Below are 12,049 nucleotides of genomic sequence, written 5' to 3'. Positions count from 1 at the left end.
TAGTAAAATGAGATCTACCCTCTTGACAAACTTTTAAGTACACGATCCCTTGTTGTTAACTCAAGGCACTATGTTATACAGCAGATCTCTGGAACTTACTGGTACTAATTACTTCTGACCCAATAAAAGTCTCAACCCTTTGCTACTGGGCCATTGATTGATTAGGAAAAGTGGTGTGTAACTTCGTGTGCTATCGCTTAAAACAGGTCCTCTATGTCTCTCTCTCTCTCTCTCACAAACACACACACACACACACACACACAATCAAATTAGCTTTAGAAGAGTTGCCATCATAAGTTAATTGCTAACTAGAACCAGGAAGAAAATTCTCAGCTGCTCTCAATGCTACCAATATGTGCCTGTAAAAATCTGCATAAACCCCCATGATTCCCTGGAGAATTCAGTGGGTGTGGAGGAAGAAACTGCTTCAAGCAGAGATCTGACCCGTGACCAGAAATCTGACTCCATCAAAGGACAACGTTGCAGGCATTAGGTGAGATGCAATCTCGGCCGTTTGGCAGGAAAAACTGCAGGAAGTGGACTGGCCACCTGCCTGGGGCTGAGGGAGGAGTCCAGGCCCCTGGAGGTCTCAGGCCTTTTCTAAGGGACCTTGGAGGACAGCTGCTGCGGGACCAGGCATAGACCTGACTGGTGACTTTCCTGTTCCTGCGATCCCCGGTATAAAAGTTTTGCTTTGTCAAGGATCTTTGAGGCCAAGATTCTGGGAAGTGTGGTTATTGGCACCAGGTATCAAATAGAATAATCCTGTCGCCGAGATATTCACCTCTGCGGTGTGATTTCACATTCCTGAGAGGCTCAAACATCTGCTCAAAATTACTTCCCAGACCTCCTCCTGCGTTTCTCTGATCACAGAGGGGTTCTGCCCTGTTCTGTGAGCCCCAAAGTGCTTTCTTATGGGGAGGAGGTGAACAGAATGTGTCCCATGGTGGGCAGGGGAAGGAAAAGAGCCCCAAAGTTATCAGAGTGATGATTTAATTTATTTTTCTTTTAAGCAATGGAGTCTATTCTATGTACAACTCTGACACAGAAAAGCGGAGCTTTGGGGTTTGGGGCTAGATTGTTGGGATTTAGGTCCCTCCTGCTGGACCCCCAACTTTGGCCCTCCTTAATTTTGAAAACTATTTCAACTGAGACCAACCCCTTCAAAATAGTAACTGTTCACCTTTAAACTGTGAAAACCCAGGCAACGATGACTAGGTGAAGCTGAAATCTATTTATGATCTAATCCCCCTTGGTATGAATTAGTTTAAATCAGAGTTCTGTTTCTTCCTAATAACTGGTTGAAATAAATGCAGCCGAGGATGTTAATTTTGATCAAATAGAGGGAAAATAAAATTAGTTTGAAACACGTGGCAGTTGTGAGGTGGGGTAGCCATGATGTAAAGTCTCAGGAGGGAATTGGACACTGAATCTGGTTACAAGAGACACAAGGTAGGATACTGTGACTGTAAGGAGTAACCTATTGCCACCCAATGTGGCACTTAGGCCACTTATTGCCTGTGTGACCCTGGGCAAGTTACTTGACCTCTCTGCGCCTGTGTTTCCTTATTTGTAAGATGACCATAATAATGGAACATATTTTGTAGTGTTGTTTTGAGAATCAAATGAGTTGATTTTTTAAAGCCTTAGAACACCGTCTGAAACACAGTGAGTCCTCTGTAGGTGTGCAAATTAACCATTTTTTGACGGAGGATTCACAGTTGTAAATGGTGTCTCTGCCAGAAAGGTCACACACACTGAATCAATTTTATAAGTTATCATTTTCCTGACATCAACATGTACTTTTATTTCACTTAGAAGTGATGTGATAAAAGTTGGTCTATATCTTCAATATGATGTTAAAGAAATCAATGATCTTTTACATCAAAAACTATATGGCTATAAAAGATATAATAAGATATGCAAACTTTTGAAGGAAAAAAGTGTAAAAAATGCTGCATCTGAAAAATAAAAGCAAAAGAGTTTGTCACCAAAAAGTATCCTAGTGCAAAGAGTGATCAGGTGTGTCTGGTCGCCAATATGAAACAAAAATTGAATTCAGATGTTTTGGGAACAAAAAATGATTTAGCTGACAAGAAACTTCAGAGTATTATGGTAGGAACTGAGAAATTGACATAGGACTCAGAGATGCTATGTAAACCTACTACTTCTGATTATTCTGATTATTTTAACTACTACTATTTTAATTATTCCTATAATTCTGTAATAGAAATGAGAAAGTACAGTTTCACTGCTGAAAGAGGCCATCAATGGCACTGAGTCCAAACACATATCTGGTACCTGACGCTGTCTTTGCCAAGTAGAATTCAGTCTATGATTCATCCCTACCTTTTCCACTGAGAACCAGCTACTAAAATGTAACTAACATGGTACATCACCCAGAAGATGTAGTAAACCTATTCTGAATGTTGTGGTCTCAAATACAGTCTCAATTAAATTAAGAGACATCTCCAGACAGTCAGGTAGCCTAGTCAACTGGGAAGTTAAACTTAAATATATCCCCTAGGTTAGAGCTTCTCAAACTGTACTGTACACCCAGATCACGTGGGGGCGTTCCTGAAAATGCAGATTCTGATTCAACGGCTGCACAGGGGGGACCAGCTGAGATTCTGGACTTGTAACAAGTTTCCATGCGATGCTGATGCTACTGGTCTAGCCACAAGAGCCTCCAAAACCCTCTCCAGAGCTGGCAGGAGAATGCTAAGTAACAATGTTAATTTTGTTCAGAGAGGTAAAGTATATGGGAAAACTCTCAAGCCCCAAACACAGGCCGCCCACTGTGTTAGGGTAATCTGTCTGGTTCCTTGTCTCATTTCAGTCCCTGGACTGTGCATCTACCTGGCAGGCATGAAATGCCATCATCAACAGTGACAGCCAAGTCTCAAGCCTACCCTCCAAGCCACCTGTCTCCTAGCTAAAAACATGCCACTCCCTGAAACATTATTTGAGTTTTGTGAAGCTGTGAAAGCTGTGGTTACATATAAACAGACACCAACGAAGAAAGATGCATATACAAATGGCAGGTGATGAGGAAAAGCAAGCAGAAAAGAATCAGAGAATGTTTGCTAACTAGGAAAAAAAAATCCTGTGTAATGACTGCCTTTGGGTTCCGCCTGGGATACTCAGCTGAGGAAATGATCATTGCATTTTCTACATTTGTAAGTGAAAAAGCTAAATATCTGCATGAAAAGATAGGACAAAATGAATTCAATATGCTGTAAACTACCCCTTATGTCTGAGTGGGAACAGGGGTTGGGGTAGACAGTGGGTACAAACCATTGTTGATCACCTGCTGTATAAAAACTGCTTTACGTGGGTATCATTTAATTTCCACTCAACCTCAAGAGACAAGCACAGGGTGAAAGTACCCATTGCGCAGTTGAAGAATCTGAGACTCAGAGAGGTTACAGAACTTGCCTAAAATTTATGTATTGGCAGAACCAGACTTTTCGATCCTTTTCTTTACCATAACATTTTGTAATATGAGTCCAATAGACTGAACACTGTAGATAGATTTCTGTTTTGATGTTGGGTTTTTGGTTTTTTTTTTTTTTTTTTTTGAGTACCTAGAAGAACTATAACCACTAGTATGTGGGGTGTGTCTAGGAAAGGGCATATTAAGGACAGATGCTTTTCAAAGTAATTTTTAAAAACAGAAAATAGATAAACATGGAAACATTCAAATAGGATATAAAGCTACACAAGGAAAAGTAAAATCTCCTCTGCCTCCCTTCTAGAAATGGGACTGTTGGATGGGCAAGTCAGAGTCTCTACGGACGAAGTTCCAGCACGAGGACATTAGACAGACACCCGGGATGATTTAGGGGCACAAAGAAGGTAAGAGCTCTGACCTAGCTCTCCCCTAAAAGCGAGTCCTTCACACTGAGTCTGCTGTCACACACCCTATTTGATTGGAAGTTTCATTTTCCTTCCTTTCTCAAAGTTACCTTGAATCTACAAGCATTTGCTGATTAAAAAAAAAAAATTGCAAATGGCATTGTTTCCCACCAACTAGTGGGTGATAAATTTGAAATCCCAGAGCTAAGTTGGTGAACAGATCAGGTCTGTTTCCACCTGTCTGTGCTCCCAGCAGAAGCGTCATGTGTCTGTGAGTCACAAGACCTGGCCAGCTGCTTCTGGCACGTTCACTGCACCTCAAATCTGCAGCCAGCCCAGAGGCTTCAAACAAAGAACTGTTTTTTGTTGTTGTTGTTGTTGTTGTTGTTGTTGTTTTCATTTTTGTTGCTGTTGTTTTGTTTTTATTTTTTGCTTTTGCTTTTAATGATCCTGGATAGAAGTTTCATTTGATGTGCTATTTCGTAGAACCCGTGGGGAAGTTTATGCACTTTAACGGATTCCTAACGGCTCCTTGTTGGGTACCAAAATGGCATTGACATTGTTCTAGTCTCCTTTAACTTCTTAGAGCTCCATGATTGGAAGTGACCGTGGTGGCTGGAGCAGAAAACATTGCCCCAGGAAAACAAATGGAAATACACAGTTCTTTGTTAAAGTCTCCTTGGTAGCTAACACCGAAGATTACCTGTTTACCATGTAATGTAATATGGCAGTTATTCAATGACGATTGTTCTTAGAACAGCAAAGATCAGAAAGTGCTTTCTCTCCCCAGAGTTGCAGTTAGTAAAACTTGGTTAGAGCATTAAATTCACCTTGCTGTTACGTGAACACTGAGCGCAAAGAGGAAAAAATATAGCTAATCAGCTGCCAAGTGGCATGCTTTTTAATCCTCTCTAGCGACACTTAAGAAACAGGACACATCCTTTTTAATCAGCCTTGTCTTTAAAACTCTGTGAAAAACTGGCACTAGATACACAAAATTAGGAAAAGAAAGCTGAGCTAGGAGCAGTGAAGCATGAAAGTTGTTGAGTGAAACTTAAATGCATTTTTCCTTTTCAATCTTTGATCCAGTAGGTAACATTTTTTTTAAAGGAATTCTTTTGTTTCTGGCATGAAGAAAGAAGACATAGAGTATATTAACATACAAAGTCAACCTGTGCTTCAGTGAGTACTCTTGTCTAACTTCAAAGGTTGGTGTTCTGGATATTTAAGATTTTTTTTTGGATATTTAAGATTTTAAATCAAGAATGCAGAAATCCTGGACTGCCGTTCCTAGAATATTCATATTCAATTTCTAGACTACAGTTTCTAGAAAAGTATAAGTGGTCAAGTAGATTGACACTAATCAAATGATTATTTTCCCATTTCAAGTTCCTGACCATAATGAGGCGGACAGTCATTACGTTTAGATGTAATGCTAATTGTACTTTAGGGTAATAAGCAACTTAAACCCCCCAAAATTCAAAGTTTAAAATCATTAAACCAAGGGCAACAACAACAAAAAAAGAAGAGTATGAGCTATCAAAACAAATACAGTAGTAGGATTTTGACCGTGCCTTATTTATGGGAAGACAAACTTTCTTAGATTTTTCTACCACAGACGGTCCACGTCTTTCAACTTCAGTTTTGCTTAAGTACTCCATAGCGTGGCCCCACAGCAAACTTGGAGACCTTCAGAAAACAAAGGTGTGATACGCCATCCATGCCGACTGTAAAAGCCCAGGTTGGTTTTATTGATTTGAGCCACAGCCTACAGAAGGGTGACAAGACAGTGATGTGCCCCGGTGAGAGAGGACCAGGCATCAGTTTAGATGAATGGGAACACTAGTTGCTCCTCCCACTACCAGGAAGAAAAGTTAACCTGCTATGGATTCCTTGCATAATGGTATCCCCAGAGGTCAAGTCTTCGTCTGATAACTGTCCAACACTGTCAGTAATTGGCAGGTTCAGATAAAAACATCCCAAGTTTAGCCCTACCAACTTGACAAGACAGCTTTTTTTCTCCTATAGTATATATTGATTTGAAGTTTTGAAGATTTGCTATTACACTGACCTAAGAGGTCGCTTTTTTTAAGTAAAATTACTTAACAACTTGCAACGCACAAATACATCCCAGAGTTGTATTAGTAATCATTCATTCCAGGGAAGGGGTTTTAAAAAAAAAAGAAACAAAAAGAAATCATCCATTCAAATATTTATTCAAAAGACATTTCTTTATATGTACTATATGCCAGACACAGCTGTAAGCTCTGGGGAGAGTTTCCTGCTTTCGCTTATAGTTAGAGTATGTTTTTTATAAACAAAATTTAAATTTGATTGATAATATCTAGTCTAATTTAGCTTGCAAATATTTAAAAGAAGGAATTCATAACAAAAACATGGCCTAGAACATATAAAATGAGAATATCTCAGTGTGATATTTTCCACTTTCTGGGACAAAAATGTCAAGGTAAGTGAGATAGAGTGGTTTGAAGCTATCGAGAAGGTTTAAAGTGGCCAAATGTGGTAAAGTTTCCACTTCCCTAAATGGTTAATACGAATTTTCTATATGGGAGATCAACAACATTCTCATAAAACACGTGTCTTAATCATTTACAAAGCATGGAAGCTACTCTGAAGATGTAATTATGCTTTGCCGGTCTTGGGAGGGGGCGTGGACATCGGAGTTCAGGTATTTAAAACCGGGTGGAGGTGCGGACAGGCTACTCCCGGGTGGAGGAGCGGTTAGAACTGCACTAGAATCTTGAGGAACGGCAGCAAGAGAAATAAAGGGGAAGAAGGTTGGGGAGGGGAGAGTCCCTTCTAAAAAGACTAAAGATGAGGTTACAAGGAAGGAAGAAAATTTGACTTGACACAGAATGCTAGTTTTCAGATCCTTTTTCTCCTTTTCCAATATTTTCAATTTTCTCTTAAGCTCTTCCGAATTGTTCAAATAAGAGTGAATGTTTTCTTCATCTTGTTCATGAAACCCTTTACTCATACTCTCCTTAATGTTCCTACCAATTATGTATATACTCTCAATCTTTAAAAAAAAAATCAAATTCCTTTTTATTTAGCTACATTTTTAAAAAAATGATTGAGTGCAGTGGACAACTTTATCATTGATAAAGGAGAGGGAAACACTTGATTTCCAAGCTATGACACTAGTTTTCTTTCTTTTTTATTTTCTTTTAAGTTTTTTTGCTATCTAAAAAAAAATTGAAACATAGTTGACATATAATGTAACATTAGTTTCAGGTGTGCTGCATAGTGATTTGACATGTGCATACACTGACATGGTCACCATGATGCGTCTAGGATCATCTGTCCCCATACAGAGTTATGACAGTGTTATTAACCATATTCCATGTGCTGTGTATTACATCCCTGTGACTTACGTGTACCCTCAACCTTTAACCTGGATGTGTTAAGGAAAGACAATTTGAGTTATTTCATCTCTGTTCTGATCCATCAGACAAGTTACTTAAATTTGAGAAGGATTCAGCCTCCCTCTGTGAGATGAAAGTGTAGATAACACTTCAACTCCAAAAGAGACTATAAGTAACAGGACACTTGGCCTTAGGCTTCAACAACTCAGATTTATTGGCTCATATCACGGGAAGTCCAGAGATTGAGCAGGCGTTGAGGTTGGTTCAGTTAAGTAACTCCAGTTCCTGTTTCCTCAATTCTCCTGGCTGTGCTCATCTCTGAGTATTGGCTCATTCTCGGGGCAGCATCCCTTGTGATGACAAAACAACTGGAGAATTTACAAGATTCACATCCCTCTCTCACAATGTTGAGAAGAAGAAAGAGTCTCCCTTCTGGTGCTCTCTTTTAAACAGGGACATTCTTTTTTCCCTTTCTTAACATTTTTTATTGATTTATAATCATTTTACAATGTTGTGTCAAATTCCAGCGTAGAGCACAATTTTTCAGTTATACATGAACATATACATATATTCATTGTCCCATGTTTTTCTCTGTGAGCTACCATAAGATCTTGTATATATTTCCCTGTGCTATACAGTATAATCTTATTTATCTATTCTACAATTTTGAAATCCCAGTCTATCTCTTCCCACCCCTTGCCCCCTTGGCAACCACAAGTTTGTATTCTATGTCTGAGTCTGTTTCTGTTTTGTATTTATGCTTTGTTTGTTTGTTTTTTAGATTCCACATATGAGCGATCTCATATGGTATTTTTCTTTCTCTTTCTGGCTTACTTCACTTAGAATGACATTCTCCAGAAGCATCCATGTTGCTGCAAATGGCGTCATGTTGTCGGTTTTTATGGCTGAGTAGTATTCCATTGTATAAATATACCACATCTTCTTTATCCAGTCACCTGTTGGTGGACATTTAGGCTGTTTCCATGTCTTGGCTATTGTAAATAGTGCTGCTATGAACATTGGGGTGCAGGTGTCATCCTGAAGTAGGGTTCCTTCTGGATATATGCCCAGGAACAGGATTCCTGGGTCATATGTTAAGTCTATTTCTAGTCTTTTGAGGAATCTCCATACTGTTTCCCTTAGTGGCTGCACCAAACTGCATTCCCACCAGCAGTGAAGGAGGGTTCCCTTTTCTCCACAGCCTCTCCAGCATTTGTCATTTGTGGATTTTTGAATGATGGCCATTCTAAACAGGGACATTCTTTTCCTTTTGGTTTCCAAAAAAACCTCTCTCCTTGTTGACTCAGGCTGGATTCTGTCCCAAGGACCAATCCATTGTATTAGTTTGCTAGGGCTGGCATAACAAAATTCCATGGATTGGGTGTCTTAATGGAAATTAATTTTCTCATAGTTCTGGAGACTAAAAATCTGAGATCAGGGTGTCAGCAGGGTTGGCTTCTTCTGAGCTCTCACCTCAGCTTGCAAATGGTTATCTTATCCCCGTGTTTTCATATTGTCTTCCCTCTGTACCTGTCTGTGTCCAAACCTTCTCTTATAAGGACACCAGTCATGCTGAATTAGGACCAACTCGAATAACCTGATTTGAACCTAATGACCTGATGAAAGGCCCTGTCTCCAAATACAGTCACATCCTGAGTTACTGGGGGTTAGGACTTCAACCTATGAATTTTGGGAGGACACAATTCAGCCCCTAACACCCATTCTAATAGCAGGGACCTGGGTGAGCACATTGGCTTAGGCCGAGATTCCAGACCAGTGAGCTCATCCCCACAGCTAAGTCAAGCCCACGGCCAAAACACATCGGCGGCAACAGGAAGGGGGGAAGACTGGGTGAAAACTGGACCGACAAAAGGAGCTGGCACTCAGCAATGTTAACTGTGCGCGGGCCGGGCTGAGTGTTTGCCGGGATCTCTTCTAGCTCTGAAAGTCAATGATTTGAACTCCCAAGTATTTTTCGTCGTGATGCTGCTAAAAGCTAGCAAAGCAATAGGTGGAGTGTTGATGACAGTAGGCCGGAAATAGGAGACCAAAGCATTCTGCTGCCAGAGAAGCCAGCAGGGCAAGATGACACACTCGAGGAAATGTGGCTCTCTTGTCTCTTGATTGTGGCAATGGAAAACCAGCCCATGAGTTCCAGGAACTGTATGTGGGGAGGGGGAAAGATGCCCAGGGTAGCTTGCATCTCATCATGTTGGATATGGTAAGAGCTCTGTAAACATCAAAGAGTGCAGACCAAGACCATTGACAGAAATGTTTCCCAGCTTTGGACTTAATCTTTGATTATGTTAGCTTAAAGCAGGAGAAATGGATGTTTTATAGGTTAAAAATAATTAAATATCAACAATTTCATAGTTCAACCTAATAAAGGCCTTTCCCAGTAAGCCTTAACATGTGTTCTGCAGATACAAACTACTATGTATAAATAGATAAACAACAAGGACCCACTGTATACAGTGTAGGGAATGACATTCAATACCTTGTAACAACATATATGTGCATGTATAATTGAATCACTATGCACAATGTTACTAACACAACATTGTAAATCAACTATACTTCAATATAAAACGATCCTGGTTCTAAAACAAAGCAGCAAATATACATACGAAGCAGGAAAGAAAGCTATTTCAGAACATGCACTCACTTGCAGCCTGATAGCCCCCACCGACCCCATTTACCAGGCAACAGAAAACGTTAATAATGACAGTCTTAACTGAGAAAGAGCGTAATTATATTTCACATGGTCTGCTTTCTATGTTAGGCAATATGCGATGCATCTAAAAGCATTCAAACAAACTAACCAAAATTGTGGTCTTTTTGAGTCTTGGTTATCTTGGATATCCTTATGTATGCTAAGTTACTGAATTCCCAACTATAAATGGGAAAATAGGATTTTCTGAGTTTCATACGAAGAGTCGAAAAGTGATTCCGCTCCCTAGCCCTACCTTCCACCTTCCCTCTTTCCTAACTTTATTGGCACTGAAATCTCAAGACGTATTTGATGGCTCGTTTGTTTTGTTTGGATCTCAAACAAGCCTTAATGGAAAAGAAATATTGGCCCCAGACTAAGTGAATCCCACTAACTTACTATAATATTATTTTTGGTTTAGAATTTAGTTCTCATTTTATTTCCCCTAAGTGTGCACAGAGATTGAAGCATTTTTTTAAAAAAGACTTTTTCTTCCTTACTCCACTAAAGGTCTTTTACTTTTATAGAAATTTTACACAGAAGAAGTTTCTCTTTATTATTTAATATCTCTCCCTTTAAAACGATGGTTGACATATGTAAGGTTTACATTGATAAAGAAAAATGGGTAGGCTCCCTAAAATCTGTCCTGTAAGTTTCTAATGATTAAAAAAAATCACTTACAGGTCCTCTATGGGAAGTTATTCGAGAGAACCTTAGTAAAAGGTTTCACGTTTAGATTGCTTTATTTCCCATGTTCTCACAGAAAAGCAATTTTATCTGCACAGAATCTGAGAAACTTACATTTCTAAGATTTTTGCAATAGAGCAAGACAATTAGCTGCTGAGCACAGACTTTAGGCAATTCTGTTGGTAGAGCAACACAGTGTTTAACGAAAACACAGGAGAACTCTTTCTATTTGAAAAATGAAAGAATGTCACTTTTCTTTTTCATTTTTCCAAAGGTGATCTCTAAAAAATGCTTTTCTATTATTCAATTACTAAGTTTGTTGAAGTTTAATTATTCATGTGGCTCTGATTGGCAAAGTGCAGTCACTTTTTTTTTCCGTCCACTCAGACACAAATGCTGGCCTGCGTTACAGCTCACCGTGGGAGGTGTTTCTTCTGAATTAAACGAAAGAAGAATGTTCTGAAATTATCGCTTAGTGCCCCTCCCACCAACCTCCCTCCATACCCTTTGAAAGACTATTAAAATCAAGGCTGAACATGATTTTGGTAAAGTGAAATTCTGGGCTTTTTATACATTAGTTGAAACTTAACAGAGACAGGTGTGTTAGCATTTGCATTTAGGTTCAAGGAGGAAATGAACATACGATCTGCAGTTAGGTTGCTCTAGAAAAATCCAAAGATTTAAAGTTAATCTAAACCTTAAAATTAGTCAAAATATGATCTGACTCTCTAGTACTACAAAAATAAAGGACATTAAGATCATGCCAAGTAATACTCCCTCTGTTCTAGGAGCTGGTTAGGGCACCCTTGGGGCATCTTAAGAGTCAAATTCTTTTGTCCCCTTAATGAAGGCACTGGGGATTGAATGCTTAGCATAAATAAGGAGGTGCAGGACCTCATGCGTGCCAAGCAAGTATACCACTGACCTATACCCCTCACTCCTGTTAATAGTCAAACATTTTAAGAGCAATATTGAGGAAAGAGGGTAGATGAGCAGACTAGGAAACTGAGTTGTGTGAGGACCAATGTATGGAACGAGAGATGCCAGGACTGAAGAGAAGGCTAAGGGAGAGACAGACACTAGCACCCAGCTAGCGTCTCTTCTGTGCCAGGAATTGCACTAGGTGCCTTCTAGAACCTTGCTCAGTTCTCAGAATAATCCCGTCTGTAGGGAGTGTTACCTCCACATTCCCAGCGGCAACTTGCGGCAAGACTGCATTAGTCAGTGACAGAGCTGTGACTCCACTCCTGATGTCAGAACTCGCACTTTCCTGCCCACCATCACCTGCTGTAGGTTCTCGAGAAAATTATGTATCAAGAGTTGCTTCACTCAACCCTTAGTTCAACACTGTTTGGGGCCCCTGAATATATGAGGCCCTGTGCCAAGAATTCTGCCCAAAGCGAGCTTC

At 39.8% G+C, this 12,049-nt stretch overlaps 1 long non-coding RNA gene across 1 annotated transcript in view; it reads left to right on the top strand.

Moving 5' to 3' along the window:
- Positions 1–349: 349 nt before the first annotated feature.
- Positions 350–12,049, top strand: part of LOC123613920 (uncharacterized) — a 35,809-nt gene continuing 24,109 nt past the window's right edge. Inside the window, exons 1-2 of the long non-coding RNA XR_012501157.1 lie at positions 350–678; positions 3,759–3,858. This is a non-coding gene — a long non-coding RNA (uncharacterized LOC123613920). The remainder of the gene's footprint in view (positions 679–3,758; positions 3,859–12,049) is intronic.

Source organism: Camelus bactrianus, chromosome 20 (assembly GCF_048773025.1).
Source record: "Camelus bactrianus isolate YW-2024 breed Bactrian camel chromosome 20, ASM4877302v1, whole genome shotgun sequence".
NCBI lineage: Eukaryota > Metazoa > Chordata > Mammalia > Artiodactyla > Camelidae > Camelus > Camelus bactrianus.
The sequence above is the reverse complement of the archived record's forward strand: the minus strand, read 5'-3'. Positions and strand labels throughout refer to the sequence as shown.